This window comes from Castor canadensis, chromosome 15 (assembly GCF_047511655.1).
Source record: "Castor canadensis chromosome 15, mCasCan1.hap1v2, whole genome shotgun sequence".
NCBI classification, from domain to species: domain Eukaryota; kingdom Metazoa; phylum Chordata; class Mammalia; order Rodentia; family Castoridae; genus Castor; species Castor canadensis.
The window spans coordinates 73,682,443-73,703,273 of NC_133400.1; the positions used below are offsets into that span (position 1 = coordinate 73,682,443).

A 20,831-nucleotide genomic window follows, 5' to 3' on the forward strand; every position below is an offset into this window, starting at 1 on the left:
TAAACAAAACAGGAATCTGTTTTAACTACTAAGTTTAAGGAAAACATGTAGAATGTTAAAAAATTCCAAAACAATATCAAAACATAAATTATAGACTGCAAAATGTATCTGTAGACCACACGAGAGGTGGGGAGTTAAATTCTATAATATATAAATTAATAAGAAAAAGGCATAGAAATCAGTTTATAAAATGGGCAAGGAATATAATTCAAGTCTGTTATAATTCACAAAAGAAAGTGCAAATGATTAATAAACAAATGAAGAGATATTCAAGTTCACGAGCCATCTGAGAAATGCAAATTAAAGGCACAACAAGAAGTCACATTTCATCCATTCCAGTGACATTAATTATGAAGAGCTCTAACTCTCTGGGCTGGCCAGGACAAAGAAAAATGCCCTCACATGCTGCTGGTAGAAAAGTGGATACTCAAGTTAAGGAAGTCATCCAAGAATATCTAGTAGATAGCTGCAATATGCAGCATTATTTGGAGTGATCTACCCTCCTCCCCTCAAAGAATATTCATGAATTAACAAGTGGTTAAATAAATTATAGCACACCATACGTGATATAAAATATGAAATGTTATGCAGTTATTAAGAAGAATGAATTAAATCTGCAGCTACTGATGTGGAAGAATATCAATGGCCTCTTGTTTGTGAAAAAAGTTAACTATAAAGAAATGCAAGGAAGTGGTTAATTTCATGTGGTAATATGGCCAGGCTGTGGTGCCCAGATATTTGGCCAAACATCACTCCCAATGTGGCTGTGAAGGTATTTTTTAGATATGATCAACATTGAAAAGCAGATCATTCTCCAGAGTGTAGGTGATCCTCATTCAATCAGTTGAAAACTTTAAAGATAAAAAGGAGAAAGCCCCAGAGAAGGTAAGAATTCTGCCCCTGACACTGCCTTCAGACTGCAGCAACTCATCCTTTCATCTCCAGCCCTGCAGCCTGCTAGCCTCCCCTACAGGTTTAGGATTTCCCCAAAGCTACTTTATCCATCTATCTATTTATCTATCGTCTGTCTGTCTATCCAGTTTATTGGCTCTATTTCTCTGGAGAACTCTAATGCATGCATATAGCACTTACAATGCTACATAAAAAATAAAAACCCTATGCAGGTGCATGTATATTTGCTAGGTTTGTATGAACATGCAGAAAAATGAGGAAGACCTTGTATGAAGTTGAAAATCCTGGGCTGTGTGTGTATATGTGTGTGTGTGTGTGTGTAAGTTGAGGAGGAAGAGAGAAAAAAGTCTAGAGCAAAACAGAAAGAGCATGATATAAAAGAAAGTACAGCAAACTGCAAGTACATCAAAATTACAATGCATAAAAATAAAGACATAACTAAACCAAATTTTAAAAGGATCAATTTGGAACACATAGTGAAGGGTCTTTCACATCAGTCTAAAGAGCACTGACTTATCCCATAAGCAATGAAGAGTCATCAAGGGTTTAGAATACATAAGTAAGAACAATTTTAAGAGAAATCACCAAGGTGATTAGAAGCTTAGGCATTGTGAAGTGGCAGATTGAGCAGCTGAGCACAGCCAGAGTGTCACACAGGAAAATCGTGTGTGTCCGTGTGTGTTCTTAGGAAGAAGAGGAGGCAGCAGTAGGAATGAATGCAGGGGAGCTCACTTCATTATGAAGGATGACTCTAAAATTTCTGTATTAGATAGTGTATGAGTCCCTTGGTGCTGTTACAACAGTACCACCGTCTGGATAGCTTATAAAGAACACAAATCTATTTCTCCTGGTTCTAGAGACTGGGAAAAACAAGATCAAGGCCATGACATTCAGTGCCTGGTAAGGGTCTTCTGGCTGATCTTCATGTGACAGAGGAGTGGAAGGACAAGAGAAGAAGTCTGTGCTATCACCTGGCAGAAGAGAAAAAGAGCAAGCTAGCTGGATGTTGAGTGAGTCCTTTTTTTTTATTATATTCATATGTGCATACAATGTTTGGGTCATTTCTCCCCCCTTCCCCGCCCCCTTCCTTCCCCCCCAACCCCTCCCTACCAGGTAGAAACTATTCTGCCCTTATCTCTAATTTTGTTGAAGAGAGAGTATAAGCAATAATAGGAAGGACCAAGGGTTTTTGCTAGTTGAGATAAGGATATCTATACAGGGAGTTGACTCGCATTGATTTCCTGTGCATGTGTGTTACCTTCTAGGTTAATTCTTTTCTTTTTTTTTTTCACTTCAGTGCTTTAAATTTTTATTGAGATATAATTTACTTAGCGTAAAGTGAGTAAATCTTAAATATACTGCTTGATTGAATTTTTCTTTTTTTTTTCATTTTTCTTTTATTATTCCTATGTGCATACAAGGCTGGGTTCATTTCTCCCCCCTGCCCCCACCCCCTCCCTTACCACCCACTCCGCCCCCTCCCTCTCCCCCCCCAATACCCAGCAGAAACTATTTTGCCCTTATTTCTAATTTTGTTGTAGAGAGATTATAAGCAATAATAGGAAGGAACAAGGGTTTTTGCTGGTTGAGATAAGGATAGCTATACAGGGCATTGACTCTCATTGATTTCCTGTGTGTGGGTGTTACCTTCTAGGTTAATTCTTTTTGATCTCACCTTTTCTCTAGTTCCTGGTCCCCTTTTCCTATTGACCTCAGTTTCCTTAAAGTATCTGCTTTAGTTTCTCTGCGTTGAGAGCAACAAATGCTGTCTAGCTTTTTGGGTGTCTTACCTATCCTCATACCTCCCTTGTGTGTGAGTGAGTCCTCTTTTGAAGTGCCTCACTCTCATTACTGGAGCTGCCCTCCTGGCCTAATCTCCCCTTAATGGCCCTATCCTTTAATACTGTCTCACTGGTATCAGCTCAATTTTGGAGGGGACACATTTGACCATTGCAGATAGTGGTGGCACTGATGGAGGAGAAGCATGCTTGAGAGAGGGGTGAAATTAGAAATTTGTTTGAGTTATAACAAGTATTCATTGACTGCTTCTCTTATGACCTTCACCATGATTCTAAGATGTTAAAATTACTTTCCTTATTTTGCAGATGAAGAACTGAAGAACAGAGACATTCATCAACTTGGCCAGGGCCACAGAGAAAACAGTTGCTGAAGAGAACCTAGGGATGTGGTTCAGTGGAGAGGGTTACCTAGTAAGTAGGGCCCTAGGTTTGATATGAATAAATGGCAAATATTGACAAGTTTTTCAAGGAATGTAATAGCAATGGCATTGAGACAAATAGAAAAGCAATTATAATGTGTTGCCTCTGTCTGAACTTCCTTCCCCATGGCCTCTTTCTGCCTTCAGAACAAAATGAAATCCTTACCTTGACTTACAAGGTCCCATCTGATCTGGCTCCAGCCTACTGTTTTGACTTTATTGCCAGCCACTCTCCTCCAACCAGGAGTCCTCCACCTTCACTGGCCTCCCTGTCTCCTGCACACAGGGACTTTGTGTTGTACTGTTCCCTCAGCCAGGATCATTCTGCCCCCAGTTGTTTGTATGTCTTCTTTAGATTCATCTCCATGCCAGAGGCCTTCACTTATCCACTTATCTAAAGTAGCAGTTGTCTAAAAAATTTTTTTCAAATATATAGAGATCAAGAATGTTGTAGTTTGGATATGAGTGTCCCCAAAAAAGGCTCATTTGTTGAAGACTTGGTCCCCAGCTTGTGGGGATATTGAGAAGTGACTGGATCATGAGTGTGTTGACTTCGTCAGTGGATTAATCCATTCATGAGTTCCTAGATCAATGGTCTATTAGGAGGTAGAGCCTAGTTGTAGAAGTATGTCACAGAGGTGTGCCTTTGAAGGGTATGATTTACCCCTGGACCCTTCCTTTCTCCCTCTCTGATTCCTGGCCACCATGAGATGAGCAGCTTAGCTCCATGACACACTCTCCGCTATGATATTCTGTGTCACCACAGGGCGATAGCAATGGAGTAGATGATCATGGACTGAAACCTCTGAAACACAGCCAAAGTAATTCCTTCCCTCTTTAAGATGATTTTCTTAGCTATTTTTCCACACCAAGAACAAAACAGTGGCTATGAGGGGGTGGGAAAGGGGAGTAATAGAAAGATACAGGTCAGAGGATACAAAAAAGCAAGCATATAGGATGAATGAGTACAGAAACTTAATGGTACACCATGAGGACTACAGGTAACAAAATTGTACTGCATGTGGGAATCATGTGCAATGAAATTCTACCTACTCCTGCCACACATACAAAAATGGGGAGCTGTGAGCTGATGGACACGTTAATTTGCATTACTATAGTATCCTTTGGTTATTGATTGATAATAGCAGCTCAATACAGATTTGATAAAGAATTAAAAAAAAAAGTGGCAGGCAACATAGCTTCTCCAAGAAACTCCAAATTTCGTTATGTGTGTACAACACACACACACACACACACACACACTCACCACAGATAATATTTACCTAAATGCATAGGTTAATGTAGCACAGAAACAGCACATAATCCTCATGAAATAGAATGGGGAGAGATCAACTAGGAGTCACTGCACGTAAGGAAAAAGATCAAGTACTAAATATTTTACATGTCTTTTAAAAAATTAGGGTCTTGTTATATAGTTCAAGCTGGACTTGAATTTATTATCCTGCCTCAGCCTCCTAAGCACTGGGATTATAGGTGTGCACCACCACACCTGGCTTCAAGTACTATTTTTAAAACAAGAAGAATGTGGACTTCCAAGAAGGAAAGTGAAAGTGAGGGAAGAATGCAAAGGCGGAGGTCAGGGGAAGGTTGAAAGATGATCATTTCTTCTGAGGACTCAAAATATATTCCTAATCTTCCTCTCCACCCCCTCTCACACAAATATTGACTAAAGAAACACCACAAGGAACTGGTTTTATGTATTTATGACTTCTCTGCTTTTAAAGATTCTTGTAGATTAGGTTAGATACACCCAGAAGATCCAGGATAATCTTCCATCTTAAGGTGTGTACATCTGCAAAGTCCCCTTTGCCTCATAATATGACATATTCACAGTCTCCAGTGGTTAGGACACAGACCTCCTTAGAGTCCATCCTTAGATTCTGTTTACCATACTTCTTACAACTCATCAAATCCATGCCCTAAGCCCACTGTGCCTGTGTATTTCACCAGTCAACCCAAGTCAACATGAAACTTGTCAAATCTGTCTTTCTTCCTGCAGGTTTCATGATTGTGTTAGCAGACAACATACAGCCCACCAGGACCTTAGCGTCAGGTTCCTCAGATAACAAGGATGGTGAGTCCTTTCCCAGAAAAGAAAATACAAAATAACATTTTTAAAAATTCAATATTTCCCAACCTTTATTTTGCCCAAAGCAAATTGCAAGCAAACTATGTAATACTTAACACTTTTTTTGTGTGTTTAGATCTATCACAATTTATTCATTCCTAATGTAACAGTAATATAGATAAAGAGTTTCAAAAAAAGCTGGATACCTAAGTTGTTCACAAAAAAGGAATACAGAAAACACAGAGAATGACAATTCTTAACTACTTTTTAATCTACTTTGTTTAATCTACTTCTTAAATATGGTTGGTCCTGCATATAAGCATTCCATTACCGTGTGTAATGTTGTCATTACCTGATAGGCTTTTTTACAGCTGGCAAGGGAATCTTGTCACTTTGAAGGGAGTTATATAATGGAAATCACACTAAAGCAAGGACCAAAGTGAAATGGAACAGCTTCCAAGTAGGTTGGAAGCAAAGAGTAATAATATTAAAATATCACCTAGGAAACCAGAGGTATAAATTTTTAAAGTTTTCATCATTAAAGCCAGTTAGGATTTAGTGTTAAGATTAAAAAAGAATTTCCTTTACCTCAAAGGCATCAAAGAACGCCACAGAGAACAGAACAAGAAGGCAAGGAGGGTGCTGTGGGGCCCAGTTCTGTGGCTACATCCACACTTCTGCTCACCTTGTCACACACAGATGACACCCCACATTGTGCTTGCAAATGGCACTGCTCCATGAGCATATGACAATGAGCACCTATGTTTTTGGAGGTCTGTATGATATTCTAATTCACAAGGGAAAGTCTTAGCAGTCTGTGACCCAAAGTGATTGCTTTTGTACTGACTGCCAAAAATAAAAATCACAGTAAATCATTTCAGTCTAAACACAGTGATACTGTTATGAACCTAATAAAATGTTATAAATTTGTATATTTAGATATTCTTCTGAAAGCATCTAGCCTTTCTAGTATATACATTGACTATGCTTTGTGTTGAAAGTGTTTTAATTATAACATGGCCCCAGGTAATGAAGCTCAGATTTAAATTTGAGCAGTTTGTTGTATGTGGAAGAAGCTGACATATCATCATAGCCACAGTTTGAATGCTGGAGATAGCAGCTATTGCTCGGTACCCAGAGCAAAGAATGACCCACAGCATGTGGTTGGTGGGAGGTTGTGCCATTATTATTTTCTCAACTATGACACTGAAGATATTTTTATTTCACCCCAGATTAGAAGACCAATTGACCAATCAACAGTGACAATTCCATCCAAAGTTCTTCCTGTGGTTACTTCTACAGAGTTTAGTGTCTATTGCTGGAAGCTGTGTGTTGTGGTAGGTATCAATCAAGTCAAGGTCAAGGGCAAAGAGACCCCAGGAACACTTAACATTACAACTGGGAAGGATGGTAGAGATTCTGCAGTGTAGAGACTCCTATAAATTGGAATCATTGCTATTATAACAAAAGAACTACAGATCTGAAAGTGCAATAATTCTCAGATGTTTTATACTCTTCTCTACCTGGCTTATTTGTCAGGATAGGAAACTGAGACTTGTCAAGATTAAGCTGAGACAGAACCCAGTGAGGAGCTAGAGGAAGAAGGGAGTCTTGCCTTGGAGAGAAATTTCCAAGTAGCATAGCATCGTTCTTTCCTCCCTTCTTTATTGAATCCTCTTGACCAGTCTCACTTCTGCTCTCTCTCACTGGAGATTTTCTCACTTACTCCCTTCTTTCAATCAGATTGAAATACTCAAAAGTGTTTTCAATCTGTGCTCGTTAAAATTTTCACTGCTCACAACTTTTAAATCAGAAGGATTTTTACTCATATCTATCGTTTTCTCAGGAAATGCATCCATGCATACACATAAAAATCTACGTTTCCTTTTTGCTCCTGATACTATAACCAAAGCCTTGTGAAGTTCTTGAGAAAGGAGTTAATGCTCCTTCCGAAAGGTGGAGAAATGGCACTCTACTTCTACTAACTATTCCTGGTGGCAGTGTGATTTTTTAACTTAGCTGTACACCAGAAACATGCTGGTTCCCAGCACTGGACCATTTTTTTTCAATGGTGTTGCTCAAACCTAGGGTCTCCCACCTGGTAGACAAATACTTTACCACCGAGTTCCACCTTCAGCCACTTCAATACTTTTGAGATGGACTCATCGATCCCCAGGTAATTCTGATGCAAGATGCTAGAGGCCCCCTACCCTAAGCCACACACAGGCATGAACAAATTTATAAAACTGTTTTAATTATAGATAAGGACCATTATTTTTAATGATAGAATTCTGCTTCTAGCAAATGCTTTCTTTAATTGATCATATGATTTCTGTTCCTTTCTATCTTGCCTCCTATTCAATCCTATCCTTTTCTATCTAATAAACAAAGTGACCCGATCAACTCTGTCTGATGAGAAGCTCAGAAGAGGTGACAAAGGAGAACTTCATAGCCTGAGGAATACAATTTACTGACACCTGAAATCCATCCTAAGTTAACAAAGCCTGGGGATTTTTCTGAGTTTCAATTTATTAATTGAAAGCACTGCAAAGTCTTATGTGAATTTCACTGAGCAAACCTTTATTGAAAGATGACTGTATTCCATATAGTAGCCATATTGGTTCACACCTGCAAAGGTGTTATAATCTTTTTCTGTTCCAACATGAAGATGGCACTTTTGTAGTGAAGAAGAAAATTATCCTCTCCCTATTTACATTTCTGCTTCTGATTTTCCCCCTACCATAGTACTGTCAGCTGGCATTCTTTGAAATTCATATTAAAATGATGGTGCTGGAAGGGAATAAAAGAATTGAGGCCATGATTACTTCTTCCTATGCTATTCTGGGAGAGTTAAAGAAATGAAAGTGAGGAGCTCACAGCACTTCAAACAAAATTACCTTAGCCTCTAATGGCCAGCCCCACTCGTCAGTGAGGGTTAATTTTGTCTAGAGAATGTTAACCATGGAGCGAACTGTTCTGTTTCCTCCAAAGGCTGCTGAATGATCCAGTATGCTTGAACAATGAGGCACCTGTGGGTTGTTCTTTTTAATTAAAAACTCCTTAATGGGATGGACTTTCAGGCATTTATTTGTTGTAAATAAATTTGTCCACCTCATTTTTTGAAGTCCAATTTCAAAATTATATTTAAAAATAGCCTCCCGATTTGAGAACACAAATAAAATACTCACAGTAGTCTGTGAAGGATTGATTTATGGACTGTTAAGATACAAAATAAGCAAGATCACAACGTATCTGTTCTATGGATAATGTTTGTAAGTACTTGGAAATCAGCAGAGGACTTCTGGGAAGACAGAAAAGTCAAATGAGGACTGTCACATTGGGAGACCTTTGGCCATCAGAACTGAGAATGAGCTAGAACAGAGTCTTCTTGTCATTTTGTTCTATTTAACCACAAAGAAGAATGAAGTTTTGTCATTCACGGGTAAATGGATGGAACTGGAGAACATCATCTTAAGTGGAGTTAGCCAGACTGAGAAGACTAAAAGCCACATGCTCTCCCTCATATGTGGATTCTAGACCCAACACAAATGCAGCAATGTTGTGAAACACTGGTCACACTAAGGGGAGGTCACACACAGAAGGGGTAGAGTAAAAGAAAGAAACTGAGAACTTTGGTTTATATACTCTCTATACAAGAATGGATATAGAAATCTTAAACCAGCTGAAACCACCATAAGAAAGGGACTAAGGTAGAATGAGGAAAATTAGAGGAGATAAGCCAATTGGGGTTATAGTACATATATACATAGAAGTATCACAAGGAAACTCCCTGTGTCGTTACCTTTATCTCAAGCAAACAAAAATGTCCTGTTTTCCTTTTAATCTTTTATCTTTTGCCTTCTACAAAGTTGGAGAACAGGAGGGTGGAACAGGTCCTGGGTGGCAGGGGCGGGGGTGGCACCAATGGGAAGGGGGAAGTGATGGGGAAAGGGGTAGGAGGTAAATAGGATACCTATTGAAACTGTTCCAGGAATCAGGGGAGGGAGGGTAAAGGAGAATAGTAGAGGGGGTGAATTCAAGTGTGATATATTTGTTACATTGTAAGAACCTTTGTAAATGCCACAATGTACCCTCACCCAGCACAATAATAAAGGGGGAAAAAGTATGCTTTTCTTCCCCCCACCCCCAATTTGGAATGTAAGCTTTTGGTAAAACTGACTGGGCTGGAAAAAAGACAGATTTGTGATAGGGCATCAATCCTGGACACCAACTTGATTATAAAACGAGAAGCAGAAGAAAGAGTTGTGGGAGCCATCCAAGCTAGAGAGGCAATAGTTTTTCTTGTGTTATTTCTGGAAAGGGATGATCTATAAGATGCTTCAGAGAATCTAAGAATCAATTCCTCTTCACCTCGAGAGATGATGGGAGAGCACTAGGTCCATCCTCCGCACAGTCATGTTGGATTGAAATGACCACAGGACTCAGGACATAGAAAAGGACCTCTATAAAGTAACCCAGGCTCTGACACAGGACAGGAGCTGGGTGAAGAGTGAGGAATGCTGAGAATTCACACCAAAGAGAACTCATGGCACAAGGAAACCTGAAGAGTGACCTCCTCATTCAATGTGAGCAAGCAGGACAAAACAGAACTTATGGGGAAAAGATCTGCAGATCCAAAACAGAGAAATGTCATAGTCTAGGTAAAGAAGAACTATATTCTTTAAAGAAGTTCTTCTGCAAGAGTCACAAGAAGTGGCTGGCAATATCGTTTTTGTGTTCCCCAAATTTAAACATGCTATGAAAAAGAAACGACAGTTAAAAATTAATAAGAAGCTGTCTGAGATGCAGGAAGACAAGAAAAAGGAACTGTATAAAATGAGGAGTTATTAGAATAAAACTAGAAATTTGTTGCTAGACTTTAAATCTATAATGAAATTATTTCTAATTAAAACTACAGAAAATCAATGTAGTATGAAAAACAGATATTTTTGAGAATACAGAGGAAGAGTGGACATGAACATAGTATTAAAGAGCACAACAAATATGAAAGGGAAAAATTCTCTATGTTAGTTTAACAGAGAATAAGATTATTGAAACAAGAATCAAACTCAGAATAAATTAGAACAGTTATGAGTTGGGTGTGGTGGTTCATGCCTGTAATCCCAGCAATTTAGGAGATGAAGGCAAGAAGATCATGAATGTAGTAAGTCCCAGGTGAAGGTTAGTGAGACTCCCATCTTAAAAACAAAAATGCAAAATGAAAGAGAGGAGTGGCTCAAGTGGTAGTGTTCTTGCCTGACATGCACAAAGCCCAGGGTTCAATCCCTAATACTGCCAAAAAAAATTCTGAGTCAACAGTATATCAAATAATTACTTAATGAAAAAACAGCTCTCTTACACAAGTTAATGAATTTTTTAAAAAAACAATACCTGAAAAGAAGTTGTCAATAAACATATAAATAAATCTCTATCTCACTATTCATGAAAGAAAATAACGTCTTAAAAGGTGTCACTTCTCAAAGTACATTTAAAAATTTTTAATTCATTTCTCTCAGTCTTGAGAAGTTTGTGATGAAGTGTGTGTTCTCATACACTAATGATGGAAAACCATTTATAATGACCTAATGAAAGTCAATCTCATAGTGCATTCCCAGTCTTAAACCCTATCATCCTGAAACTACATGTCTAGGTATTTAGTTTAAGTAACCAGAGAAACACACAAAGATAAAGGTACAGTAATATTCATCACGGTCTTATTTAATAATAAAAAGGAAGCAGTCTCCACCTGCCCAACCATCATCAAGCAATTACCAGGTGTCCCTGTTGCAGACATGGGAAAGAAGAGCATTTAGATTCATGCAGATTTAGAGTATTGTATCTTTTGCCAGATGTAATAAGAAGGCAACAGAACAAGAGAGCTAGGGCTGCTGGTAGAGTGTGGCTGGAGGAATAGGTTCATGGGAAGAGGAAATCACAGAAGAGCTATCTAATAGCAGTGAGAAAATCTGCATAGGGACTCTTTATGATAAGGTACTCAAAGAGCCAGTGCACTAGAAATAATGGGGTGAGATTACCAGAAGGGGTAGCAGTCATTTCATAATGAATTATTCTAGATAAATGGTTTTGAGAGCACATGGCTCTAGTAGAATGAAGGGGGCCTTGGAGATGGTTAAATTATGAGGGTATTGAATAACCTATTTTCATAGACATTGAAGTCAGCCAGGAAGAAGACAGGGCATTGGGTGGATAGGTCTGTGAGCCAAAATCTTTTGTGAATGAGCGGGCACAAGGAGGCCATTAATTCCCTAGAATTGCCATGACAAGATGCCACAGACTGGGTGACTTAAGCAACACAAACTCATTTTCTCACAGAACAAGAAGCTGGAAGTTCAAGAGCAAGATATTGGCAAGGCCCTTCCTCTTTTCTGAGGCCTCTCTCAGCTTGTATGTGTCCATCTTCTCCCTGTGTTTTCACGTGGCCTTCTTTTTTTTCATTTTTATTAGGATATATTCATTTTACAGGGGGGATTCATGGTGACAATTCTAAATAGGCTTACATTGTACATTTTTTTGGTTGACCCCACTACCTGCTCAACCCCTTCCCCACCCCACTTAAAACAATTGCAAGAGGTTTCATAGTTCTATTTTGTATATGTATATGAAGCCCATCGACCATATTCCCTCATCTTCATCTCCTCCATTCACTCTCCCTCCTTCCATAAGTATCCCCCCAACTACCTATTTTACAGCCCAGTCTTTCATTATTAATACCACGGTCAGTGTTCAAAGGGGTTTCCCAAGGTATCTCCGCTGTGAGTACATTATAATTTAGTTCAGCTCAACCCCTTCCATTATTCTCCCTTACCCCTTCCTTCCTACCCATCCCCCGCCCATTATTCAAAAGCTTTCAATACATAATGTTATATACAATACCTGCACAGGTGTTATATATTTCAATATTGTTGACTCTGTCATTCTCCTTTCCTTTCCCTCCTCTTCAAGTTCCATACAGAAGTTCCACCATTACAAACATGTCTTACATATAAATTTGTGTATGATCATGTTTGGTTTTGTGTATATGTTTGTCTTTTGGGTCTAGCTTTCACATATGAGAGAAAACATGTGGCCTTTGTCTTTCTAAACCTGGCTTACTTCACTTAAAATGTTGTTTTCATTGACCTTCCTACCATATGGTATCCTTCTTTCCTTATGGCTGAATAAATCTCCATTGTGTGTATGTACACATTTTCCTGATCCATTCATCAGTTGTAGGGCATCTGGGTTATATCCATAGCTTGGCTATTGTGAACAGTGCTGCAATAAACAATGGTGTGCACTATTGTATCCTGTCTTAACATTCCTTCAGACATGGCCTTCCTTCTGTATATCTGTGTCCTAATTCCCTCTTTTTTATAAGTACAGAAGTCATATTGGATTAAGGCTCACCTGGAGTTCCTAATACACGGTATGAATTTCTTATGAATATGCAGAAAATATTTGCAGCTGAACTTACTGGATCATGGTCTAACGACCTCACTTTGACATAATTATTACTTAAAAAAAAACTATCCCCAGATTTTGTCACATTTTGAGGAACTGAAGAATAAGACTTCAATATATGACTTTTAGAGAGACACAGTTCAGATCATGAAGTGGAGTAGAAAAGGGAGAGCCATCTGAGAAAGTGACCACAATACTCAAATCCTTTTTAGTTCATAATGGTGAGCCAAGGAAAGCCAGATGATAAAAGGAATATTTAGTAAAGAAATGGAAGGCACAGTAGGAAGAAATATCAGTCAAAATGGTGTAGATTTGTACTTTCCCACTGCTGGAATGCCAATGTAATCAAATAAAAAAGAACAAACAAAAACAACATTCCCAGGCTTTTAAAGAAATAAATATAACTTTGGATCAGAACAAGGGCAGAAACATCAATGCCTAAGGCCAGAGCCCTGCTGGGTGCTAATGTAAATGCTAGCAGGTGGTGGATTGCTTTTCTTCTGGGAATAAGTATGTCCCAGGGATGGGAGACCTGTCCCCTTTCTCTCCATAGAGAAGCTTTCAAAAAAATCACCAGTTATTGCAAAGTTCACCAGTGTACTCTACTTTACTTTCTAACCTTCGTGTTATTCCTATTACTAGCATTTGATCTGATTTATTATTCCCTCCTCTTGAAATGCTTTCTTTGACTTCCTGAATGTTATTCCTTCCTACTACTCCTTCTACTTCATTGACCTCTCCTTTTCCATCTTTGTCAGTTCCTTTTCACCTCCCCCACCACTAAACATAGGCATAACCCAGAGCTTGGCCCTCAGATTTATTTATTCTCTTCTATTATTATATTTTCTATCTCATTTATTTCACTCAGGCTCATGGCCTAATTAGCACATGTTCTGATTCTTAGACTAAATATCAAATTCCAGGGTGCATTATTTGTGTGAGTTAGACTTCTATTGCTGTGACAAAAGACCTGAGATAATCCACTTAAAAGGAGAAAGGTTTATTTTGGCTTGTGGTTTTTCAGGCTTTAGTCTAGGTTACTTGGACCTGTTGCTTTGGACCTGTGGTAGCACAGTAAAACATGGCGGATATTCATGGTGAAGGAAAATGAAAAAGAGATGGAAGGGGCCAGTATCCCAATATCCTCTTCAGGGTGTGCCCCAGTAATGGAACTTCCTTTCACTAGGCCCCATTTTCTAAAGGTTCCACCACCTCTCAATAACACCAAGTTATGAATCAAGTCTTTTGGGAACATTCCAGATCTGAACTCTAGCAATATCCAACTTCTTGCTCTACCTCTCCACTTGGATATCTAGTAGGAATTCCAACTGAATATTTCTAAAACTGAATTATTGCCCTCTGCCCCTCCTGCTACATCTTCCCCACCCTATATGGCACAAATCTCCCCTTGAAGTCTTCATCTTAGTACATAGCAACCAATTCTTCAGAACACAGTCATTGGAACTATCCTTGATTCTTCTTTCTCTATCATATCCTGCACTCAATCCATTTAGTTTTAGCTTCAAACTACTTCTCACCACCTCCATTAAGCCATCATGTGGAACTCCTTCTATACTCCAGCACAAAGCTCTCTTTCTTTTCCAAAGAAGACTTCCTTGATCCTGCTATATAACATCACCCTCCTCACTCCTCATTCTCCTCTCTTTGGTCATGGCTTTTATCCACAGTACTTATCACCTTCTTCACACTGTATGTTAATTTTTTTTATTGTTTCTTCTATTAGAATGTGAGGTGATGAGGCCAGGGACTGTGTTCTATTTGTCCAAAAATCCCCAGGAATTGTGATGATGCCTAAATAGAACTCAATAAAAATTATTAAATGAATGACTGAAGCTGATGTTGAGCTCTGCACCTGGATTTGAACTAGTTGGCTCATCAGGAGGTAAACAGGCACACATGAGGGGAAAGTTTATGTCTAGGAATTGGGCCAAAATGGATCTGAAACGTTTAACCTTAGCATGGATCAGAAACCTCAAAACATGATTGTAAAATCTGGTTCAGGACTAGAAGTCTAAGGGTAAGCAGACACAGATGGTAAAAGAAAATAAAGCAAAAGCAAAACTTTCCCACTCAAAACAAACCTACAAATTTAAATTCCAAAGTACAAAAGGAAAAAAATCCATTAAAAACATGAAATCTCTATACCTGAAAGTTATCTTATGAAACAGTTGAAAAAACAAGACCTTAAAGGGATGCTTGAAAAGGTAAAGACACAAAATCCATATAAACTATGCTTATACATATAAGCTATGCATAATTATAAACTATGAAAGCACACAGATGGCAATAAAACAAGAAAGGTAGACTTTGAAAGGGTCTACTTTGACATATTAGAAAAATAGTATTTAAGATAAGTAAATATTTGAAATAAAGAATATTGAAAAACAATAAGGCATGAGTTGAAAGTCTATATTGTTTATCTAACAGAAATTCCAAAGTCTAGAGAAAGACGGTAGATCAATATTTGAAGACTTAGTTGGTCAGAATTTCTAAGAATTATAAAAAGACATTGAATGAAAATAGATTCTAATTACCAAAAAAAGATAAATAAAAACAAATCCAAAACTAGAGAAGCACATATTGAATTTGAAAAAAATTCAAGGAAAAAAGAGAAAAAATGATTAAGATGTGAATTTGAGTATTCCTCATCAACTATAGAAATCAAGAAGAAAGGATAAAATTTACTTAGAATTTTATACCTGCTTAAATTACCACTGAACAATGGAGTCAAAATACAGAGTCAGAAATTAGAAAACAAAGCAAAGCCAAAACCCAAAAGCAACTAGTTTGATAGTGCTTTTGGTCTTTGTGGCTTCCTAATCATGGAGCCTTTCCGTTCTTGATGCTCTGGAAACGGCACCTCTGTAACCAGTTGAAGAAGTCACTGGTGACCACTCTGTGATATGATCCAGCTCCTAACAACTCAGTCTAGAAACTATTTCTTCATTCTTCCCAATGATTGGTAAGCCATTCCAAACCTTGTAACATACCCCCTTGTCTTGCAGCTAACTGATGTGACTCCCCTTGTACACTGAACTTGACCCATGTAACTGATGATTTTTATGATAAAATTCAGGTGGGAGGATGGACATTTGAAACACTGCAGGCTGAAAGCATGGCTCAAGTAGTAGAGCACTTGCCTAGCAAGAGTGAGGCCCTGAATTTAAACCTCAGTACTTAAAAAAAGGAAGGAAGGAAGGAAGGAAGGAATGAAGGAAGGAAGGAAGGAAGGAAGGAAGGAAGGAAGGAAGGAAGGAAGGAAAGAAGGAAGGAAAGGTGGAAGGAAGGGTGGAAAGAGGGGAGGATGGAAAGAAGGGAGGAAGGAAGGAAGGGAGGGTGGAAAGAAGAGAGGGAGGGAGGAAGAAAAGAAGGAAGGAAGGAAGGAAAGACTTCAGTCTTTTAAGAAGAATTCAGTGTGGCTTTTTCAGGGTATCAATTTTTACATTCACGCCATGCTGAATTTGGAAGTGTATAAAGTTCAAACAAAGCTTGAGAAATGTTGCTTTCTGTCTAAGGAATTATAAAATTATTCAGGCACACACTGTACATAAAAACTACAAAACTTTCCAGGGGTTTTAGAGAAATTATTTTACCTAAGAATATATTGATTTAATTCTAATATTTTTGACCTGAACTATTTTACTATTTCTCCCTTTATCTTAGTTACAGCAGGGTTCCATTCATCCCAACAATATTTCCTAACATTTTTTAATAACATCATTTTCTGTTATTTGAAATGCCATTTCTGCTACTAAAACTTGAAAAACAAATTTTAATCGTTTACCTACAACTGAATTCTTGCAACTTCCTGATATTCCCCCAGAGCCTTTCTAAACAACCACATGCAAGGTACTTACTGGTCCCAGGAGCTTAGTTTAAGAGAGGTTGAAAAGTAATCCAAAACTGCATCACTTCTCTCTGCCCCTGGCAAATCTTTTGGAAGCCAGTGCTTGCTTTTCATGAATATAAATAGTAATTAGGAATATTTTTCAACTCTTGAAAACATCATATTCTAATTAGTACAGTCTCACTGTTTTTCTAGCCTCAGGGTCTATTTGTGTTACTATAACAAAATGCCCTTGACTGCATAACTTATCAACAACAGAAGTTAATTCCTCACAGTTTTAGGGCTGGGAAGTCCAAGAGCAAGGTGTCAGCAGGTGAGATATCTGATAAATGCCGTCTTCCTGGTTTACAGATGACTGCTTCTGGCTTGTCTTCACATGGTGGATGGAGTGATAAGCTCCCTTAATGGTCCCCACTTTTGTTAGTGCTGGGGATCAAACTCAGGGCTTTGTGCTTGCTAGGCAAAGGCACTGACTCAGAGCCACACCCCCAACCCTTCTTCCTCTTTTATAAAGGCACTAATCCTATTTATTAGGGCTCTATCCACTGACCCAGTCAACCCAATGCCCCACCTCCTAATTACGTTACCATGAAGGTAAAGACTTCAATGTACAAATTTTGAGGAGACAACTATTCAGACAATAGCACTCAGAGTCGGCAAGATGCAAAGTGTATAATTACACAGAACTTTGTAATACTATCCCCAAGATTAAGCTTTTATACCCTAAAGAATCTTTTCCAGAATGTTAACTAATTTTTTTTTAAAAATGTGTGGACACAAGCAGGAATTTTACATTTTTATTGTGACTTATTTCTTTGGTTATTGAATATATTTATGCATTCATTTATTTTGATTACTGTGATACCTTAATGAAAGCAATGTTATTGACTTCAGAGCTGGGAATCTAATAAAAATATTGTAATCTATCATCTTTTGGGGTTCTAAAATATATGCTGAGTAAGTTAATCAAAACAAGAAGTAAGAACACTTCCCAGTTTCCTACATAACTCAATAAAGAGGATTCTAACCAATGACTCAGCCTTTTAAATCTGTGACTCTGACTCAGGTAGAAAGAGAAGTAGCTCGTGGCGGAGCGTTCTTCAGTCACATTACTTTGAACAGCCCTTGTACAATTTGACATGATTAGAAAACTGCCTCCCAAATTTCTGTGTGTAATAAGATCTACCATGGCATTGTATTCCTTAGACTCTTTTAATTCATTTAAAGATTAACTCTGCAGTCCTGGCACAGAGATATCTATATTCAGAAGAGGTTGGAAGATGAGGTGAATATTCACTCCTCATTCCAGTTCTTCACAATGTGAGTTTAGTGCCTCTGCATAGCTTCTTCCCCAGAAAAGATACCCTTCCTCCCTGCTGCCATCTTACCTCAGGGACAAGTTGGGCTCCTGGGTGGCAGGAGAAGGCTCTTCAATAATGTCTTTATTTGGCAGTTGGGGGGTAGAGTTAGGGGATTTGAGCTGAGCCTGCTCGCTTGATTTTTGGCCACATATTCTAATATCAAGACTGCTATTCTGATTCCCTATTTGTATCAAACTCCTTCAATATGGGAGATAATTCCCAACACAAAGTTGGAGGTTCCCCATGCCAACTGCTGATGTTAAAAAGGAAAAACAAGCTTGACCTTCATTTGTAAATAGTAACCAATCCCAATATATATAAGAGGAAAGAGAAAACCAAGAATATTAAAAACAGCAGACATTGAAGGAAATATATAATTAAAAAATAGATGCAGTGTCAAAACAATTCTAATTAGTATCCTTTGTGATTCAATAGTCATACCACTAAAACAAGAGCTCACTGGGGAAGATACTCATTAAAAATAAGAATGAGTTCTTAGATATCCAAAGTATGATTGCATTTTCCTTTACCAACAATTGTGATAGAAGCCAGTAAGTCTACAATATAGAATAAATATGTAGACAAAAATTAGAAACAATGAAAACACAAAGAGATTAATTACAAATACCAACATCTGTCAAATATTAGTTTGAGAAAGACAGAACATTGCCAGGTGTTTTGGCACACACCTGTAATTCCAGCATTAAGGAGGCTGAGGCAGGAAGATCCTGAATTCAGTTCCAGCCTGACCCTGCCTCAATAAAGAGTGGGGAGAGGAGGCTGGGGGTCATGGCTTAAGTTACAGGGCACATACCTAGCAAGCACAAAGCCCTGAGTTTAAACTCCAACACAGGGGAAAAAAACCCCAGAATATTAAAGCAAATCAGCATGAAAGAAAATATCCATAAGCTAAATAAAGGTGAGACTTCCATTGAGTACCAAGTTGAACATAAAAATTGCACCCCCAAACTCAAACGCATCCTCATAACATTACAGAGAAAAAAAAATCAGGCTTCCAGACAGGAAACCAGATAACTTAAAGAAAACAAAAGCCAGTTGGGATTTGAATTCTCATCAGCAATACAGAATGTTAGCAACATCAATTTCTTTCTTCTTCACTATAAGCAACACTGCCAGTTCTGATTTGTGATGTTGAACCTAGCACTGTTTCCAGCCATTCTCTCACTCAAGTGTGAGAGAAAGATAAAGCCATTTTCAAACAAGAATCAGAATGCATAAAATGAAAGGGGAAAGTAAAAGAGTGCTTACTGGTGGGCTTAGATCAGCAGTGTAAAGAAAAGGAAACACCAGAACTGACTATGCAGTAGACCTAGAACCTAATCAAAGGGGCCCAGAGAGAACGTCGGCATATATGAGCAGCCTTGCAAGTCATGAGCTTGGCAACCTTGGGAGTTAGGCAAAGGCACTTATGTTTGCTTTTATGTCAACCAGAGAAGCTGCAGTTGAGAATGTAAGCAAAGTAAAAATCAACTGTGTGAAAGTCCACTCCATTGACTTAGTGAAGGTGGTGAGTGAATGGTTCCTCTCTGAACAACAGCTACAGCAATAAAGAGCACCCCATGTGCCACGGCCACACACTTCAAATGGATTCTCACTTCACCCTCATAACAGCCTTAGAAAATTGGTTATATTACTAACCACATTTTATAGATATACTGAACAATTTAAATATAATGTCTACGGTTGTTATTTTAAGAAAAACAGATTTAAGTATACTATTTGGAGTTATGATATTGTGATACAATACTAATATCCTCTGCCCGTGGTTTCCCCTTATATAATTTCTAAAACCCTTGGCATCTCCACATTAATGAGTGTCTTTTGTTTTAATGAGAGGCTTGTGGCTGAAGTCCCTAGATAGGTTTAGGATAGAGGTTGGTCACCAGAAAGACCAAGGAAAGATTGGTGAGTTAAGATTTTAAGGGCTTGGAGGTGTGGCTCAAGTGGTAAAGCACCTGCCTAGTATGTATAAAGCCTTGAGTTCAAACTGCAGTATAATGAAAAAAAAAAGATTTTTGGTCCTTCAGAGAGGAGAGTGATCACTAATGGCCAATGATGTAATCGAATGAAATGAAACCTCCACACACCCTTAAAAGGATAGGGTTCAGAGAACATCCATGTTGCTGGACTGGTAAAGGGTCTGGGTGGATGTCTTGCCTAGAGTGGGCATGCAGGTACCATGTGTGCCTCCATTCCTTTTCCTACACACCTTTTCATCTGACTGTTCTGTATTCTTTGTAATATGCTTTATAATAAACCAGTGAATGTTAGTAAAGTGTTACCTTGAATCTTTGAACCATCCTGGCAAATTAAAGAAACTCAAGGAGGGAATGAAGGGTACCATGGTTTCTTGTTAAAAAAAATTATTGCCCAGAGCAATGTCAGAGAACTCTGCCCATATGTTTTCTTCTAGTAGAAAGAAAATTCCAGTTTGTCAGTTTTGTAGATGGAAATGTTTAATCCACTGTGTGTTGATTTTTATATATGAAATGAGATAAAGGTCTAGTTTCTTTTGTTTTAGGGAGACTGCCAATTATCCAGGAATCAGTAGAAAAAACAAGTTCTAGAAGCAGGGGTTAACTCAGCTTGAGACTCTGTAGTGTGGTACACTCTGCTCACCCAACCCTTCCCTCTCCATGACCCCTGTGTCACACTCAATACCTGTGAGCATTTGAAGAGAGTTTCAGCCTTGACTTCAGGTCACTAAGAGTGTGTGTGTGTGTGTGTGTGTGTGTGTGTGTGTACATATATCTATATTACCTTTCTATCATTTATTCATCAATCACCTATCACCTATCTTTCTCATCTCTCTCTTTCTTTCTCTCTCTCATGCTATACATACTTGCCTTTAGGAGGAAGAACTACAGTTGTCCATTGAAGCCTGTTGATAGGGGATGGAAC

At 38.4% G+C, this 20,831-nt stretch overlaps 1 long non-coding RNA gene across 1 annotated transcript; it reads left to right on the forward strand.

Moving 5' to 3' along the window:
* Positions 1 to 1,491: 1,491 nt before the first annotated feature.
* On the forward strand, positions 1,492 to 6,806 carry LOC141417508 (uncharacterized). The gene is made up of 4 exons (XR_012442139.1): positions 1,492 to 1,922; positions 3,018 to 3,122; positions 5,151 to 5,225; positions 6,452 to 6,806. It is a non-coding gene; the product is annotated as an uncharacterized lncRNA (long non-coding RNA).
* The last annotated feature ends 14,025 nt before the right edge of the window (positions 6,807 to 20,831 follow it).